Source organism: Gallus gallus, chromosome 2 (genome assembly GCF_016699485.2).
Source record: "Gallus gallus isolate bGalGal1 chromosome 2, bGalGal1.mat.broiler.GRCg7b, whole genome shotgun sequence".
Taxonomy (NCBI): Eukaryota; Metazoa; Chordata; class Aves; order Galliformes; family Phasianidae; genus Gallus; species Gallus gallus.
The window spans coordinates 41,018,428-41,034,883 of record NC_052533.1 but is presented as its reverse complement, the minus strand read 5'-3'; the positions used below and the strand labels follow the sequence as shown (position 1 = coordinate 41,034,883).

Genomic DNA, 16,456 nt, shown 5'->3' with positions numbered 1-16,456 from the left:
ACATGAGGAAGTACGTGAAGAACAGGGGTTGAGAACTTTAAGCACTTCACTGACTTTTCTGGATTACGCATTCATTTGTGAATGGGCCACAGTTGCTCCAGCACCAATGAGAACACCTCTGCTCACAAGCAGGATAACAACAGCACTGTCCCCTCCAGCTGCCTGTGCCCCGAGCTTCTACTTTCTGCTCTGTTCAGAGACTTTGTCCACTCCTAACAACTATGGAGAACCAAAAGCCACAAGACAAAGTTATCGTACTTCACAGAGAGAACTCCATGGGGATGCTGTAACAGCGCCTACAAACCTGATCAAAATAGCAGTTTCGATCCAAGCTGGAGAGTGTGCTTCAATTAGGCAGTCTCTGACAAATGCCTGGAGGTGCATAGCACAGCAGCATGACAGGAAGGTAGTTCAGAGCCAAGGCAAAGGAGAAGCTGAATCAAATCAGGGGAAATAAAAAGATTTACTGCCATTTTGAGTCCCCAGGTTGCAAATAGATTGTTTTACCTCCAATGCCCCCTTCAAGCACACCTGTACAGCACAGACTCCCATCTTAAAGGCATGCAGCCATCACGTACCCCAACCCCATTCATATTATTGCAGTGTAAAATTAATAGCTACCAGCAGCACAGTATTACTGAACATCATAGCACCATGGAACCATTTGAGTTGGAAGGGACCATTGGAGGTTATCTATTCCAACTCCCCTGAAGTGAACAGGGATACATACAGCTACATCAGGTGCTCAGAACCCTGTACAGCCTGACCTTGAGTGTCTCCAGGGACGGGGCAGCCATCACCTCTCTGGACAACCTGTGCCAGTGCCTCACCACTCTTATTGTGAAAAAACTACTTCCTTATATCCAACCTAAATCTCCTCTCTTTTAGTTTGAAACCGTTTCCCCTTGTCCAGTCACAACAGATTGTGTTAAAGGGTCTGTTTCCTTCCTTACAGCCCCACTCTAGATACTGAAAGGCCGCTCTCAGGTCTCCCCGCAGCCTTCTCTTCTCCACACTGAACAGCCTCAACTCTCCCAGCCCAACCTTGTAGGAGAGGTGTTCCATCCCAGAGATTACCCCTTCTGGTGTAACCATTCGGGTTGATGCTAAGGGAGTGCAAAACATGCGTGTTCTGGGTTGGCAGCTCATCCCAGAGCTGCTAATACTCAAAGATTCAGTACAGAGCCTAAGATCTCATGAATCATCTGAAACAGCTCAGAGCAGAAAGAGTGCGTTACCTGACAGCATAGGCCACAGGACTGAAAAATACCTTCTGACCAGTTTAAACACTCCCCTAAAATTATTTTTTTATTAGTACTTAAATATGCCAGACTGTTTTTCCCTGCGGAAAAGAACAATTCTTATCTCGTCTCTCATCTGATTACAGTACCATCAGAGGGCCCGGCAGGGCAGCAGCAGCTCATGGCTGTGGGCCAGGCATTTACCGATTCAAATGCTGCTCTGAGGGCTACTGCTGCTCCTGACAAGGGGGAGAGAAGAAAGCCGTATGAATCGTCTTTCTCAGCTTCAATATGAACCGCTGCACGCAACAGGGGAAGTGCGATGAATACACTGAGTTACTTGTGCAAAACCACGCCAAGTCCTCCAGGTGTCATATGCAACAATTTACAGTTCAGTAGCTAGGAAGAACTTCTTCATGCCCTTGGCAGACAGAAAATTCATGGAAGGACAATCGAATCGAAGCTTATTTATCCAGGGCACAGTAGCAAGAGGACAAAATTCAAGCCTGACTTGAGAGGTTTTTGTTTAAGACTTACCGTTCCATTTATTTCAATGATAACAAAAGCAAGGGGTTAATTTTTTGCCCTGTAAATCCCACCAGCAAATCAATCTGCATTCTTCTGCAGCGCTCCTCCTCACCCCACCTCTGTGGAGGTTACAGCAGCCACATAAATAGCTGAAGTGACGCTTAATAGGCACATGAGGGCAAAACTTTCTGAGGAGAGGCATGTGTTCCACTGGGAGGGAACCATCTGTGGTACAAAGGTACCAGCGTGGTTGCTATTCACTGGTGGCCCCTCAGTGACGGGAGATCCCTTCCCCAGGCTTGCTGCAGCAGCTCATTTCTGTTCCCTTCTTTTCCACCAGCAAGATCTGCTGTGCCTGTTGAGTCAAACGCTGAGTCAAGCATTTGAGAAGGAGAATCTCTTAAAATAATAATTGAAAGGTAACCTGACTGTCACTCAGAGAAGAGCAACATAAGCTTATTAAACCAACTGCTGTTTAAAACAGCTGCATTTGAAAACACCTGACCTGACTGCTTATGTGCAGCTCTGGATCCACGTGAAAACATTTGTGAAGTCAAGGAGAGCAGCTACTTTACACAGTATTTCAGCTACTTCACACAGTATTTCAAGACATCAAAGGCACTGCCAGCAGCATCCCTCATCAAGATGTGCTTCTCCACCTCTAGACTTCTGCTAGCATTGCTGCTGACACAGCCATTCCTTGCAAAAGCTGTCAGGCCATTTCAATAGCCCTCCAGTGTTACCCAAGCACGGGGAGGGAAGGAGCAGGTCAAACCCCTCTCACTTGCCAAGAATCACCAAGATGAGCCATAGTGAAAACATACATACTGTCAGAGCCATTCTCATACGGGATGGTTTTTGTGACCTTGGATAAAAGACTCAAATATACATAGATATCAGCCATAGGCAGGTAGACTCAACTTCGGTCCAGAGGGCTCAGAGATGGGGGATATACATATCTCAGGCAGAACCTTCCAGCTTTGGCTCACCAGCATCTCCATGGCAGAATGAACTGCTTATAAGCTTCCCTGGAAGTTGCTGGGAACAGCTTGCTGAGATAGCCAACCCTTCTTCCCAAGCAAAGAGATCAGAGCTACAGGCATAAAAAGCTCCTCTTGCGACTATGAAGGCTCCATCTGCACCTGTATTAACGCAGCAATTATGTGCAAGGAAAAAGCACCCAAGTCAGAGGCTGACTAGGAAACTGCCATTTTGGTAATTGACTTAATGTTCTTAACAGTACACAAAACGACCACTGTTTCTTTACCATCCAGGTGACAAAATATAGTAAAATAAAACTCTTCTCCAATTTACTTGAATACATTCAATGATTAAAAACAAGCATGTATTGAAGAGCTCTGTGTTCCAATGGGACAAAGATATGCACATAAATTAAGCAAGGACTAAGAGTGCCTCTTGAATGAAGACCTGACTTTGTGACCTCTATGCTAAATATGTATGTGTAAATACATGTGCATGTATGACTACTACGGAATTCATAATACAATATGACAACTAATATATAGTCTACATATTGCTCTTGATGCCTGCATTAACAGATGATGCTCTATTAATTTTAAAAACTTACTCCAATAAGCTGCTAGCTTCCTGGCTGAAGTTTTATACACAGTGGTAACACAGTCAGAAGCCAAGAAGCCGTGAAGCCTTATATAAACGTGTGTGAAACCGTCCCAGATAACCTTACAGGAAAAGGGAAGGGGAAAGCAACTCCAGTCTCCATTTTCTATTAATTCTCAGGTCTCTGTGTGAACATGGGTAATAACCTACGTAGTAAAGAACAAACAGCCAGAAGCAAGGAACAGGGGTAAGAACAAATCATTAAAAAGCGATAAGCACCAAGGGTCCTAACTTAGCTGTAGGCAGTAAAAATACACACAAAGAAACCGCCTCATGTCTCCTCAAAATGAATTTGGTCATATACTTTTAGTGCTGAATAAGTGACTGCCTCAGCGTGATTCCAGCGAGTCTGTTAGAAAGGACAGTATTTCATCTGTGTGTGGAGGTCTGCTAACCTACTTACCCAGGTGTTTCTCTCCATCTTTCTAAAAGAGGAAATTACGCAGCACATTAATTTCTGTGCACCTTTTTATTTTACATTCCTCCTCCTCTCCCCTCCCTCCACTCCTCCCATCCACTGTGAATTATGACGAAGACAATATGGGTAGTTGACAACAAAATTGAAATACATGCACAACGCAATTAATACTGCCTGAGTCTGGTTTGGCTCACACGAGTGAGCTTATGATTGCAGAATCACAGAATGGCTTGGGTTGGAAGGGACCTCAAGGATCAAGTTCCAACCCCCAGTGATACGGTAAGTCAGTGCAAAATAAAAAAGAGGTCACGAATCTAGTGTCACACACCCTTCTGGAAGACCTTCTCAGGTGAAAGGCTCATTTATCCAAAGAACAAGCACTGAAAATTATTCTTGCCAGTACAGAGGGATTTCAATTCACAAACCTTTAATGCTCCAATCTATTTACTTTACAGGGAGTCAACTGGGAGAGGGGAAAGGAAGCAACAGCAAACTAAGACATGAAGCAATTCACAGCTAACCCATTTCCAGTCCATCAGAGGCTCATCAAATGACTGCCCAATGCGATGGACTGCTGTCATCCTCTACCTAAATTCCATTATCGGCTTGCCAGAAGCAAACACAAGACCCATCACATCCAAGTTACCGACAATGGAAAGCATTCCTCTTTAGAAGAGCCCAAACTAAGGAGAGCCTTCCCTGGGCCAAAAGGACAAAGCAAGGAGGCTTCAAATTTCTTTAGGGTATTTTTGCAGCTGCTACAGTATTTTACACTGCTTGGAAGACAAGAAGCCCTAAAAGGGGAAGAGCAAAGCTTCAGAATCTGCTTATTTTTCAGTGGTAGCCACAAGGGTCCATAAAGGAATCTTTAGGAACAAAATGATCTACTGATGACTGTGTCATCCGAAATCCAGGAGGGAAACCCTCTATCTCCAATGTGGTGTTAGAAAGCAGCATTCCTTTATTCCTCGTGATACGTATCGGAAGACACGACAAACAAGCACGCGCTCTCAGAGTTCAGGTTCTACAGTTAAACATACACATGCAGTACATTGGCACACATATTCATTCTTTTCCAAGAACTCATTAATATACGCTAATGTCCCTCTGGGCATGTGTGGTTGCATTTAGGGTGGTCGTACACTCGCTTACTTTATCCTCACTTTTCCATCATCAGCTTTATCACTGAGACTTTTGGCTGCCCTTAGCTGTTTTTCCCCAACTTGGCAGATCTCCATTGCTTGTTAGGCCACAATGAGCAACTTCCAAAACAATATATGTGAAAATCTGAGGAAAACGTCCTTGCCCCTGGTGAGATGCAAAGTAGTCTATTATGACTATAGTGCTTCTTGTGCAGCAGAATTAAGAGAAAACACGAAGCAAACTTTGCATGAAGCAAAGTTGAAATGGAAGGTTTTAGAATTACTACCCATTGATTCCTTTTGCTAAACTAATATATCGGTCCTTAAACTTCTATGCTGATCCCTATTGCTAAACAAACCAGCCTACATCAACTGTGTCAGCATAACTGGATGAATGAGAAAGATCTTCCTGCATGCAAGGCCACTTCATACAAAATTTACACTGAGTGCAATTAGGAAACTCAATTACAATTCCATGGCTTCATGCAAGCACAGTTCTAGCATCTATATATCTCTGTGGTGAAGAAAAAGATGGGTCCCCTGAAACAGGAGCAGCCTATGCCAAGTTTACATAAGAACCTCCAGTCGAGGACCCAAATCTCACAGGTCAGCTCCTCTTTGCTCCTTGAGCAAAAAACAAACTGACAAATAGAGGTAGCACGTTGCTTACACGATAACTGTTCAATACCAAAATTGCCTCATGCCCACTGTCTCTCAAAAGCAGAAATACACTGCAGTCCAATTGTGAAGGTGAGCCAGAAACATCAGGCCCTCACTGCTGCTGCACTCCAGTAACAAGGTAGAAAAGACATTAATACCAGATACAAAGAAATCTTTGCTACTGAAAAACAAAGCCATATTTATTCCGAGCTACATTTTCTCAATTGAACTCTGGATGACATCAAATCCAATTTTTTTTCAGAAATACAAGACCACTTCTGTTACCAAACAACCTTTTATTCCCCTTGTCCTTAATCCCCGTCTCCATACATGAAGTAAGCAATTCCTGTTTAACATCAAAACTCCCCCTCTTGCCTCTTTTTACCCATATGTTGGTCTTCAGTGCGTCCAGCAGCTGAAGAAGGGGCTCTTGGATCCACTGGTGTAGAGGAGTCTGGGTGCTGCTGCTGATCTAAACCTGTTTCAATTTTATAGTCAAATGCTGGGGAAGAGGAGGACACTTGCATGGAGGTTTTCTGAAGGGAGAATATTTTATGATGGAAAAGGGAAATGTTAATAGGTTCAGACATAAAAATCGTGCAGCAAAGATTGTCATAGATATGACAAAGCAAACTTTGTTGTGAGAGACAGTCAAATGGCAATGAAAGCTGCAGGCTGGATGGTGAAATGCTTCCACTGCTGAGGGAGAAAACTTGAAGAGCTAAAGGGACAAACAACTGAGCTCTTCATTTACACGGCATTTCTAAGAAAACTCCCCAGTTACGCCCAAATAGACTCTTAAACTCAGGAGTGTTTCTCTCACATAAAGAAACAAAACTAAACAAACAAAATAGAAAACATGAGATTGAAACAAAGGGAAGGAAGAAAGGAAATTGACAAGAAGGTAAGAGAGAGCAAAAAGAAGTCACTTTCACAAAGGAAGCACAGCAGAAGAATGTGCAACCTTCAAAGACAGCTCCAAAGAAAAAAAATACCAGAGTGGGAGATTATCTTTTTGATCTACATCAATCAGTAAAGCACTAAGGAATTTCCAGTGATGACCCTAAGACCTCATTGTACTGCACAAAGTAAAGAGTATCACTTATAACACAGGAGATGGATATGAGAATTGCAGTGCCAGCTGCGGTGTTACAGGACCAGGCAGAGGTAATTCAGGGAAAATAAATGATGCTATAAAATCAGTGCATCAGAAGCAGTCAGTCCCCATATCTCTTCTGAAGGCTCAAGGACACGTGAGGGATGATATCTAATGCAGCACCAAAAAAAAAGAAATCAGCAATAAAAATATTTCCATCTGCACACACAAATGATGTGCCCCTCCCCAGCAGAGCTCAAGGGGACAGAGGGCTTCACGCCAACAGGAGCATGCAGACAACATCCGGCGTACAGAATACGCTGCTTCCTCAGGAAGAAAATATGCCATGGAGCAGAAAAGAGCAAGAAATGCATTATGGAAATGAACTAAAAATGGAGAAGAGAAAGCAAAGCAGCCAAAGGACAACTGGAGTAGGGGCCAGATGAAGAATAGATCTAGACTCACTCAGGTCATTGCACAGCCAGCAGCAGCCAGGAAAAAAGAAATTCCTCCTCTGAAAACCTTTTGGAGAATTGGATTTCCTAAGTCCGTAGAGAACAAGGCAGTATATGAATATATGGAGCTTCTGCCTGCAGTTGTTTTTTACACTGGGCAAGAGGGGAAGGGGTTTGTCTGTAAATTACGGAAACCCTCTACATATGCTAGGCACTGTCTTGTAACATCCCCACTCTCTTCTTCGGGAGTTGGACTCAGTGATCCTCATGGGCTCCTTCCAACTTGGGATAGTCTATGATTTCATGATAACATTTCCAGCCCCTCATGTGGAACCACACCATGCCAACCTACCCCAAACATGGTGTTATGATGATCTCCAGCAGGCATGGGCAGAACATTAAAGCGAGAAAGGGAAGTGCATAGACATAGGATAGCAAACACCAAACCATCAGGGTCTCATCTACACCAGTTCACACAAATAAAATGATTTCCCCACAGCAAGGCAGAAGACAGAGGCGTCCCTTTCTGCTCTCTGATAATTTAGCTGTAGAGCATCAGCAGCAGGCTTGAATCAGAAAAAGTCCACTTGCAGACCACGTGACAAGAACATTCATATTAAATGTGATCTTGGGAAAACTGATAAAGCTAAATCCAGGTGCAACTTCACATCTTTCAGCCTAAGCATGGAAAAAATCACACTACTCTGAGATTGTTTAGGGCTTGGTTTTATCAGTACTATTTATACACACTTTCTCGGTTCCTTTTAAGCATATTGTTTATACTGTACACACAGAATAAAAATGAAATGCACAGCAGTGCATTTATGTATCACAGAAATTAGATTAAGCCAACAGACTTGAGTGCCAAGTGATTTTAAAGACAACAGATCCTTATTTTTTAAACATTTTTCTGAATTATATATGGGCCGCGTAACCCTCCAGACAAATGAACAGTGATAAATCACGTTCTGTCTCTAGCCAGGCACTTCAAGCAATCTCCACCCTCCCACCTCCTCGTCGCATGAAATAAAGATGAAGCACCGCGCAACGTCAATCACACTGCAGCTCCACTTGGCACCTGCCTCCACCTGAAACGACAGAATAGACGTGTCAAGATTTCCATCAGTCTCCACTATCAGCTGTTGAAGTTTTGGCTTCAATGAGCCCAGGCACTCCCTGAGAGGGTGCTGGCTACTACATGCCCGACACAGTTAGCATTACGGCAGATCGCAGCCCATTCCTCTCAGAAGTTTCTCCCGATGGGATTGCTCTCCTTCCAGCTGACTTTATCTTTTTTAGCTGGACAAGTGATTTCGGCTGTATCTGAGGACTGTGCTGCATTTAATGAGCAGCACAGCGCGCTCCATGACCCGGCTGCTCCCCAGCCACATGCCTGCGGGAATGCCGCCTGGAGCACTAAGGCTGCTGCATGTGCTTGAGCACACACATCCCATTTCTGACCTGCTTCATTACCCTTTTCCCAGCAAGTTCACTCAGAGTTAATTTAATGTATTTAAGGACCGAAGACCAGCCTCGGCTCCCTGCAGTGCTATCAAACATGTTACAAGCAGAGAACTTGGCCGTATTCCATCTAGGGGGTTTCCTCCGAAGTCCACTTCTGCGGATAGTTGAGCTGATGCTCGGTAACGATGAGAAAAAGGCTCTGTGCTACACAACCCGCCACCACTGTGGAGAATTGCTGTACCCCTACACAGACCCTTGCACTCCGCAGTCCCTCATGTGCAACAGCACAAGAGCTGGATCGTTTCCAGTTGGCTTCATCCAATACTCACAAAGTACGCAGCTGCAGAAGATCACAGCAAGAAGCAGTGATTGTTCTTCCTTTTACTCATGCCCTCAAGGCCTCATCACCTTAAAACATCTCCATGCTGTTACAGAAGGGCATCAATCTTCAGTCCAGGAAGCAACACCAGGGAAAGCCTATTACTGCCCCAACACTGCCAGGAGCAACGAGAAGAGCCAACTAAATGCTTTCCAGCTTCTTCCTTGGCAAAGCCCCTCAGCATAGGGGTCTGGTGTCTTCTCCTTCAAACCTCCACAGAATTAAGACTTTCCCTTCCAAGGGCGAATTCCAACTTCATCAACGCCTGTGCTACCAGGAGGCCCCATACAACCACCTGGGCTTTGGGAGGGAGAAGGAACCGTCTTTGTTCACAACTCACACCTGCATGTGCAATCTCACAAACACCCCATTCATAAACACGTGTGTTATGCTTTCCACCAGTACAATACAAGCTAAGATTTGTGTTTAACCAAAATAATTTCTCTATTGATCTAGCCAATCTAAAAATGAAGAACAATAACAAGATGGGAAACTTATCTTAGCCCTGGTCTAATTGCTACTCAGAGCAATCACAGCAGGTAAAAAAAGTGCAGAACAGAAAATGAACTGTCTGTAGTATGTTTGGATTCTGGTTTACATAGTACAGCATTATCTTCGGCAGCGCGTAGGGAAATGCAAATATACTGTATACCTCTGCATCAAAAAAAAAAAAAAACCAAACAAAAACACAAAAACATCAGAACAGTTTTTGCTTTCATTATTTGAGTAGCAAGCCATCAAGAAAAGAATTATTGTAGTTATTTCAGAGATGCTTACTGCTTTGGCACATGTGATCTGTCTGCAAAGGTCTGCAAAAATCTTACTCATTTTCCTACAGGATGATTAAGATTTAGCATCATAGAATACCCGAAGCCATAAGGAACCCACAAAGCTCATGGAGTGTGGCACCTGGCTCCACACAGGACCGTCCAAAAATCAAACCATGCCTGAGACCATTGTCCAAATGCTTCTTCCACTCCAAAGTAGGGAAATAAGGTTTTGGATATTGAGATTCTATTAAGAACTGAAGCATTTTGAGACCTACTTTCTAAAGGAGGAGGGGGGAAAAACTGAGAAGTAAAGGAAGAAGGAAAGGCTGCAATCAAGTAAGTGTGAGAGCATCTACAAATAGCGACAAGGACTGAAGGAGATTGAGGAACCCAGCATCAAAGACAAAAAGAGATCAATGTCAAAGGTAGGAGCGGACTAGAAATCTCTCAAGTTAATCACAGTACCTTCAGTCCACTTAAATGGATGTGGTTTGAAGTTCATTCATTCCCCTTTCTTTATTTCAAAAAGAAGTCAACTATAGGTACCACAAATGAAAACCCACCCATCAAAAGCAATCAAGGCTACATTTTAAAGGCTAACTCTGCCCCTCTCTTTTTTCTCCCAGGCTTCCAGCTTCCCATCTCAGGACTGTCAGCAGCTGTCAACACATCATACGAGCAACTCATCTGAACACACAATATAACTTGATAGGCAATACATCAGAATACCCAGATGTGACATCGGCAAATTCCAACAGATGGTTTTGGATCAAAGAAAATAAGGCCAAAAAAAAAAAAAAAAAAAGAAAAAAAGAAAAGAAAAGAAAAGAAAGAAAAAAGAAAAAAACACCTATGAAGGAGAAAAGCAGACACATGCAAAATAAAAACCAAACAACTCTAGCCAGAAGAACAAAAAAATAGATTTGGTATATGCACTGTTTCCCCTTTTATCCTATCTCTTCCAGGCGATAAGACAAGCAACAGCTCCACCTCTTGTCCTCACCAGCTTGTCCTGTCATTAATAGCAATATGCATACTTCGTCCTCCTACCCTAAGAGGAGGCGTCTACATAAATATGTCACTGTTAAAAGCAGTACATACTAGTAATGATGGTGATCCCAACTGAGAAAACTCTTCATGTTTTGGGAGCCAGGCCCTACCCCAGCATCTGCATGGTCTTTAGTTACACTAAACCCAAGCTGTTCAGCCTGCAAGTAGCTGCAGACTTCTAAACCATTTCCACCCTACCCAACTCCATGTTGCTCTTGTGCAAGGGCTGCTCCAAAAGTAATGCCTCCTACTTTATTATGTCACTGCCTGTTACTGCCCAGGTCTTGCCTTGCCTCGCTTTGCTCCAGTTCTTCCCCTGCCTTCATTACACACTGCAAGTATATATTTTGCTCTTTGAAAAGCAACTGTGTTTAACTGGGAAAAAAAAAATATGAAGCATCCCTGTCCTCATGATTATACAAGCTCTGAAGTAAAAGGCATTTAGTCAAATACCTATTTCTGTGTATTTGAACAACCACTTTCTTTCCCCTAAAGAATTTATTTCCATGACACACTTTTTAAGTTTTGTTGTTGTATACTGGTGGGGTTTCAAGTACTGCAGAGGAATATAATTACATTTTCTGACACTCCAGAATGGAATGTAAGTGTTGTGACAGCATATAACAGTTTCTCAGTGATATGAATGGGCATTTAGCCCAAAGTGTATGTTCTGGTTAAACGTAAAATGGATACCACCTTTTTAACGCTTGGAAGTTTTTCCATAAATATTAGGCTACGATTTTCCAAAACATCAAATTTCTAGAGGTAGAACAAAACAACGTGCCGTTTAAATGTTTTCAGCAGGAGCACTGTAAAGGTGAAGGCATCGAAACAGTATCTCTATAATAAAACTGGTGAAATATCACCTCCTTCTATTTTGATATTTAATTATCTGATTAGCAAAGCGAAAACACCGCAAACCAAAGTCCAACAATCAGCTGTTTATGTTATTTATTTATAGGCACTTCTATAGCGCTCATCGCCATAGTAACCAGGAACCTTTTTTCCTCCTCGTTCAAAGGAAAAGTTGTAATTCTGAAACGCGATCCTTTGATGTCAGAGCACTTGTGACCCCTGCTACAAACACTCAGGCAGGCGCTCAAAGAACATGAACAGACCTAAATGAAAGGCAAGGTGACAGAGAGAGAAACAGAAAGGAAAAATGAAGAAAGGAAAGGGATGAGAAGCAAGCGATAAAGAGGCGAAGAGTAAAGGGCTCTCTGGCGAAAATTCCCAGTGTACTTGGTCCTACAAGATGTGACCTTCCCCACACTCTTCCCTGTGATAGCGTGTGACTTGTTCATGGAGCACAGTTCAATTAATCAAGAGCTATCAACAAGTCCCCAATTTACGCCGAGGACACTGGTGAATACTCTCGAGCAAGGACTGCTACGAGGAGAGCGGCTTACAAATGAGGCTGCGGAGCAGGGAGTAGTCAGGAGCTCCCTCTGACTGCTGCTCACTTCTGATCCCCCAGCAATTAGCCATTATCAAATTCTCACAGAATTAATAGACCTTTTCAAAAATACCATCTGCTCAGAAAGTATCAAAGAAATGAGGAAATTAGAATATTGCTGTTGCATATACCAATATAAATGGAGTTACTAGGTATGCCATGCAACTGCAGTTCCCTCCTGATACTACTGGTGTGCACAAACACGCATCTACTTTCCAGATGCTCAAAAAGATTGAAATTGTTTTGTATGATTTGTCTGGTTGCTTCCCAGCGTGCAATGAAATAAGTACAGATTACACGCACAGACACAAAGTAAATCTTTACATGAGGCCGGTGGTCATTTTGCAGTCTCTTTTAAGCTGCTCCTTATATAGGGCAGAAGTTGCATGTGTGACAGGAGGAAAAGTGACAAGCCCTTATCTGGCAAAGCACCAGCAGGCATTGCTATCAGTGCAGACCAGTTCTTTTAAAACTGATTGATGAGGCTATTTTTGAAAACACCTAAAAACATCACAGAGGAGAATCTGATCTCCGCAAAGGTGAGTTGTGCAGCTCAGCACTCCCAGGAGACAGCTAATGAAACCCAAGCTCGTCAGACCCAGCCTGTGTCCAGTAATTGGCTTTGAAAACTCACAGCTTAAATTCCACCATGCTGAGTTCAATGCCCTGCTCACAGCTCTGAGCATGGGCAGGGCTGAGGGCTGCCTTGCATGACTGACTGTGAGCGGCCACCTTTCTGCTGCCTGCACAGCCAGGCTGGCCTGCATGCTTAGTGGGTGAAGAAAGAAACTTGCTTTCCCTCACACCTGCTAGTTCACACCAGTGTGGGGAGAGGCAGCTTCAGGGATGGAGGCAGGAAGGTGTGAGAGCTGATGATGCAGGAAAGAGCATGTCCTAATGCAGGAGGAGAAGGTCTAAAGGAGAAGAGTTCCTGTGGCACGCATCCATCTGGCTAAGCCAAGCCAGTAACCCTCAGCCAGCACTCTGTGCCAGCTGGGCAAAGTCCCTCAGGCAGCGCTGCCTCTGGAGCGTGGGCAGAAAATGGAGGAAGTATTGGTGAGTGGTGTTAAACCCATCTGGTGACGGGTCATGCATGCTGTTCCTCAGGTATGAATATTGAGGCCAGTACTGTTTAAAATCTTTATTGATGATCTGAACAAGGCGATTGAGTGCACCCTTAGTAAGTTTGTAGAAGACAACAAGCTGGGAGGAAGTGTTGATCTGCCTGAAGGTAAGAAGGTCCGACAAAGGATCTGGGCAGGTTGGATCGATGGCCTGAGGCCAACCATATGAACTTTAACAAGACCAAGCGTCAGATCCCACATGTTGGTCACAGCAACCCCATGCAATACTACAGGCATGGGGCAGAGTGGCTGAAGAGCTGCACAAGGAAAAGGATCTGGGTGTGCTGGTGGACAGCCGGCTGCACATGAGCCAGCAGTGTGCTCAGGAAGCAAAGAAGGCCAACGGCATCCTGGTTTGTATCAGAAATAGCACAGCCAGCAGGAGCAGGGAGGTGATCGTCCCTCTGTGCTTGGCACTGGTGAGGCTGCGCTTCAAATGCTGTGTTCAGATTTGAGCCCCTCACTGCAAGAAGGACATTGAGGCCCTGAAGCGTGTCCACAGAAGGGCAACAAAGCTGTGAAGCACAGCTGCCCAGGGAGGTGGTGCAGTCACCGTCCCTGGAGGTGTTCAGGAACCGTGTGGATGTGGCACTGAGGGACATGGTCAGTTGGCATGGTGGGGGCTGTCAGGTGAACTAGGTGATCTTAGAGGGCTTTTCCAACCTTAATGATTCTGTGATTCTATGATTATTTGTGTCCATTACAACCCTTCCTAGCCCACACGTCCCCAAGCTTTATGGGCCCACAAACCCACTCTGCCAACCACCTTGGACCACAAGTCTCAATTCTGCAGCGCTCCTGGGTGATGACCATAGAAATTTGTGTCCTAATCGTGGGAGGGCAAAATTCTGTTTGCACAGCTGAGAACCTCTGGCAGGTGAAGTTATCCATGGCTCTGTTTATTTGAATAAAATGATGGTTCTACTAGTGCAGGATCTCTAACAACATACGTTTTAAAACACCTCTCGAAGGCCTCTCTGTGTCAGAGCATGGGCCAGATATATATCTGCAGAAAGAAAACCCTGGGGAACAGTAACTGAACGTGGGCTGCTGTCACCGGGACCTGCTCAAACCAACAGCGCTTACAGAAGACTTCAAAGCAACATTTACAGCGGAACAATGGGAACGAGAATGCCCAACTGTCCGATGATTTAAGAGAACCTCAACAAGTTCACAGTGAGCTTGAAAATATAACCAGGAAAAGACTTGCATGCATTCCTTCCATTCTGTGCGCTGCTTAACAGATAGTGGGCTCCAGGTAAACAATCCCCAAACATTAACCAGGTACCCAGGGTGTACCAGGGTACCAACGCTTCACAAACATCGGAGGCTGAACGCCAGCTTTTAGGATAGTTAATTAAACACAAAGGGGAGGCTGAGTAAAACTGCCACTTGGAATCACAAAGCGTTCACAGCGTGCTTCTGCAAAGAAGAAGGCTGCAAAGCAGGGATCCTATATTGAGCTCCCGCATTTGGTATCCACCACACTTCAGAAAGTGGCACTGCAAAATGAACACCCTGTCTTTCAGCCAACGTGTTAGCATACATCCCATGTGCTTGGGAGAGAAGGTCGTCCCAGAGGAGAGCCCTTCTGGTTCTCAGCTCAGGAAGGCTAACGCAAGCCAATCCATCAGCTCAACCGTTCTAAGGGTTGGAGACTGCTACTAAAAGGCACCGTTACTGCTGTATTACCAACCTCAGCAGATCCTCCTGAATCAGCAATCACCGTGATAAAGTCAGCATTTGTCAATAGTTATCCAACTATGGTGCTGGTGTGAAAACACCAATATGTTCCCTCGCGTTCACCAGTTGTTCAGACACAGTCATTATGATCAGCGCGTCTCCACACATTGCTGAGGCAGCAGCCATTATCCTCACAGCACACTTAGGCACTGGGTTAACCCAGAGGGGACAGGAGAAAGACAGGGGACGTGGTGACCACAAGCAGACTGCTTGAGCCAGAGCTCAGAGCTTGCAGGTGTAACACAATCCACACCGACACACACCGTGAGAACTTTCCCACCATGCTTAGTCAGCACACGGTAATTAAAAGGGGCAGGAGGCGATTAATTCAGCATCCACGTTAACTGGGGCCAAACCTAGAAGGGCTGGTGAGCTTACGAAGCTACAGGCTGGCATACAGGGGACTCCCAAAGCGCTCGGGCACCAATGGACATTGTCAAGAGAACATAATTACATCCTTGCTGGACCCGGTATGTCTAATCCTGCTGCACCTGACCTCGAAGGAGGTTATTAGGGCTGGAATCGCACGGCTCCCACGGAAGCCTGTCCCGAGCACACCGCTCTCTGCATAGGCACTCATCAACGCCCTCTCCCTGCCAAGCCCTCGGGCTACTTTCGCTCCCGGCGTGGAAGGAGAAAAGTCTCCACGATCCGTGCCTCCGAGTTCGCCCCGTGCAACCCCACTGTCGGCTTCTCCTCCCTCTGCCCCTCCCCACCGATCGGCAACACGGAAGGAGCGGCACCCCGCACCCCCCGCCCCGTTCTCCTGCCTTCCCCCCCGTCAGCCGCCCGCCGGTGAAACCCGGCCCGCGGCGCCCCGCACCATGGCGCCCCCCTGCGGCCGGGCCCCGCCGCGCCCGCTCACCTGCCGCTCGCGGCACCAACGGCTGCACCCGGCCAGCCCCGCCGCGCCGCCCCTACCGCCTCCTCCGGCGGCGGCGGGAGGCGGGGGGGAGGCGGGAGAGGAGGCGGGCAGCCCCTCGCCCGCCGTGTGCTGTGAGCGGGACGGCGGCGCATGCGCGGCGCGGAGAAAGGCTCTGTGGGAGCTGTAGTTCGCGGCTCTGTAGGCCCCGTAGGCCTCTGTGGGGCGGCTGTACGGTTTTGTTGGGTTCTCTTCGTGTTTTTTTCCTAATCGTCTGGTATTGGTAATGGAGTTTATGCACTAATTTCACTGAAAACTCTATATATTTCAGTGTCAGACTCCTGTGGACTGATAACATCAGGCTTTTGAGATTTGTTTTCCTGAGTTTGTTCAGCAACTATTGCACTAACAACACCCATTGCAAGAGATC

At 45.4% G+C, this 16,456-nt stretch overlaps 1 protein-coding gene across 1 annotated transcript in view; it reads right to left on the bottom strand.

Annotated features, from left to right (window-relative positions):
* The window catches only part of POMGNT2 (protein O-linked mannose N-acetylglucosaminyltransferase 2 (beta 1,4-)), a 32,068-nt gene extending 15,982 nt beyond the window's left edge, over positions 1-16,086 (bottom strand). Inside the window, exon 1 of the mRNA NM_001012294.2 lies at positions 16,030-16,086. The gene's annotated coding sequence lies outside the window, so the exon portion shown is untranslated. The remainder of the gene's footprint in view (positions 1-16,029) is intronic.
* Positions 16,087-16,456: the final 370 nt, after the last annotated feature.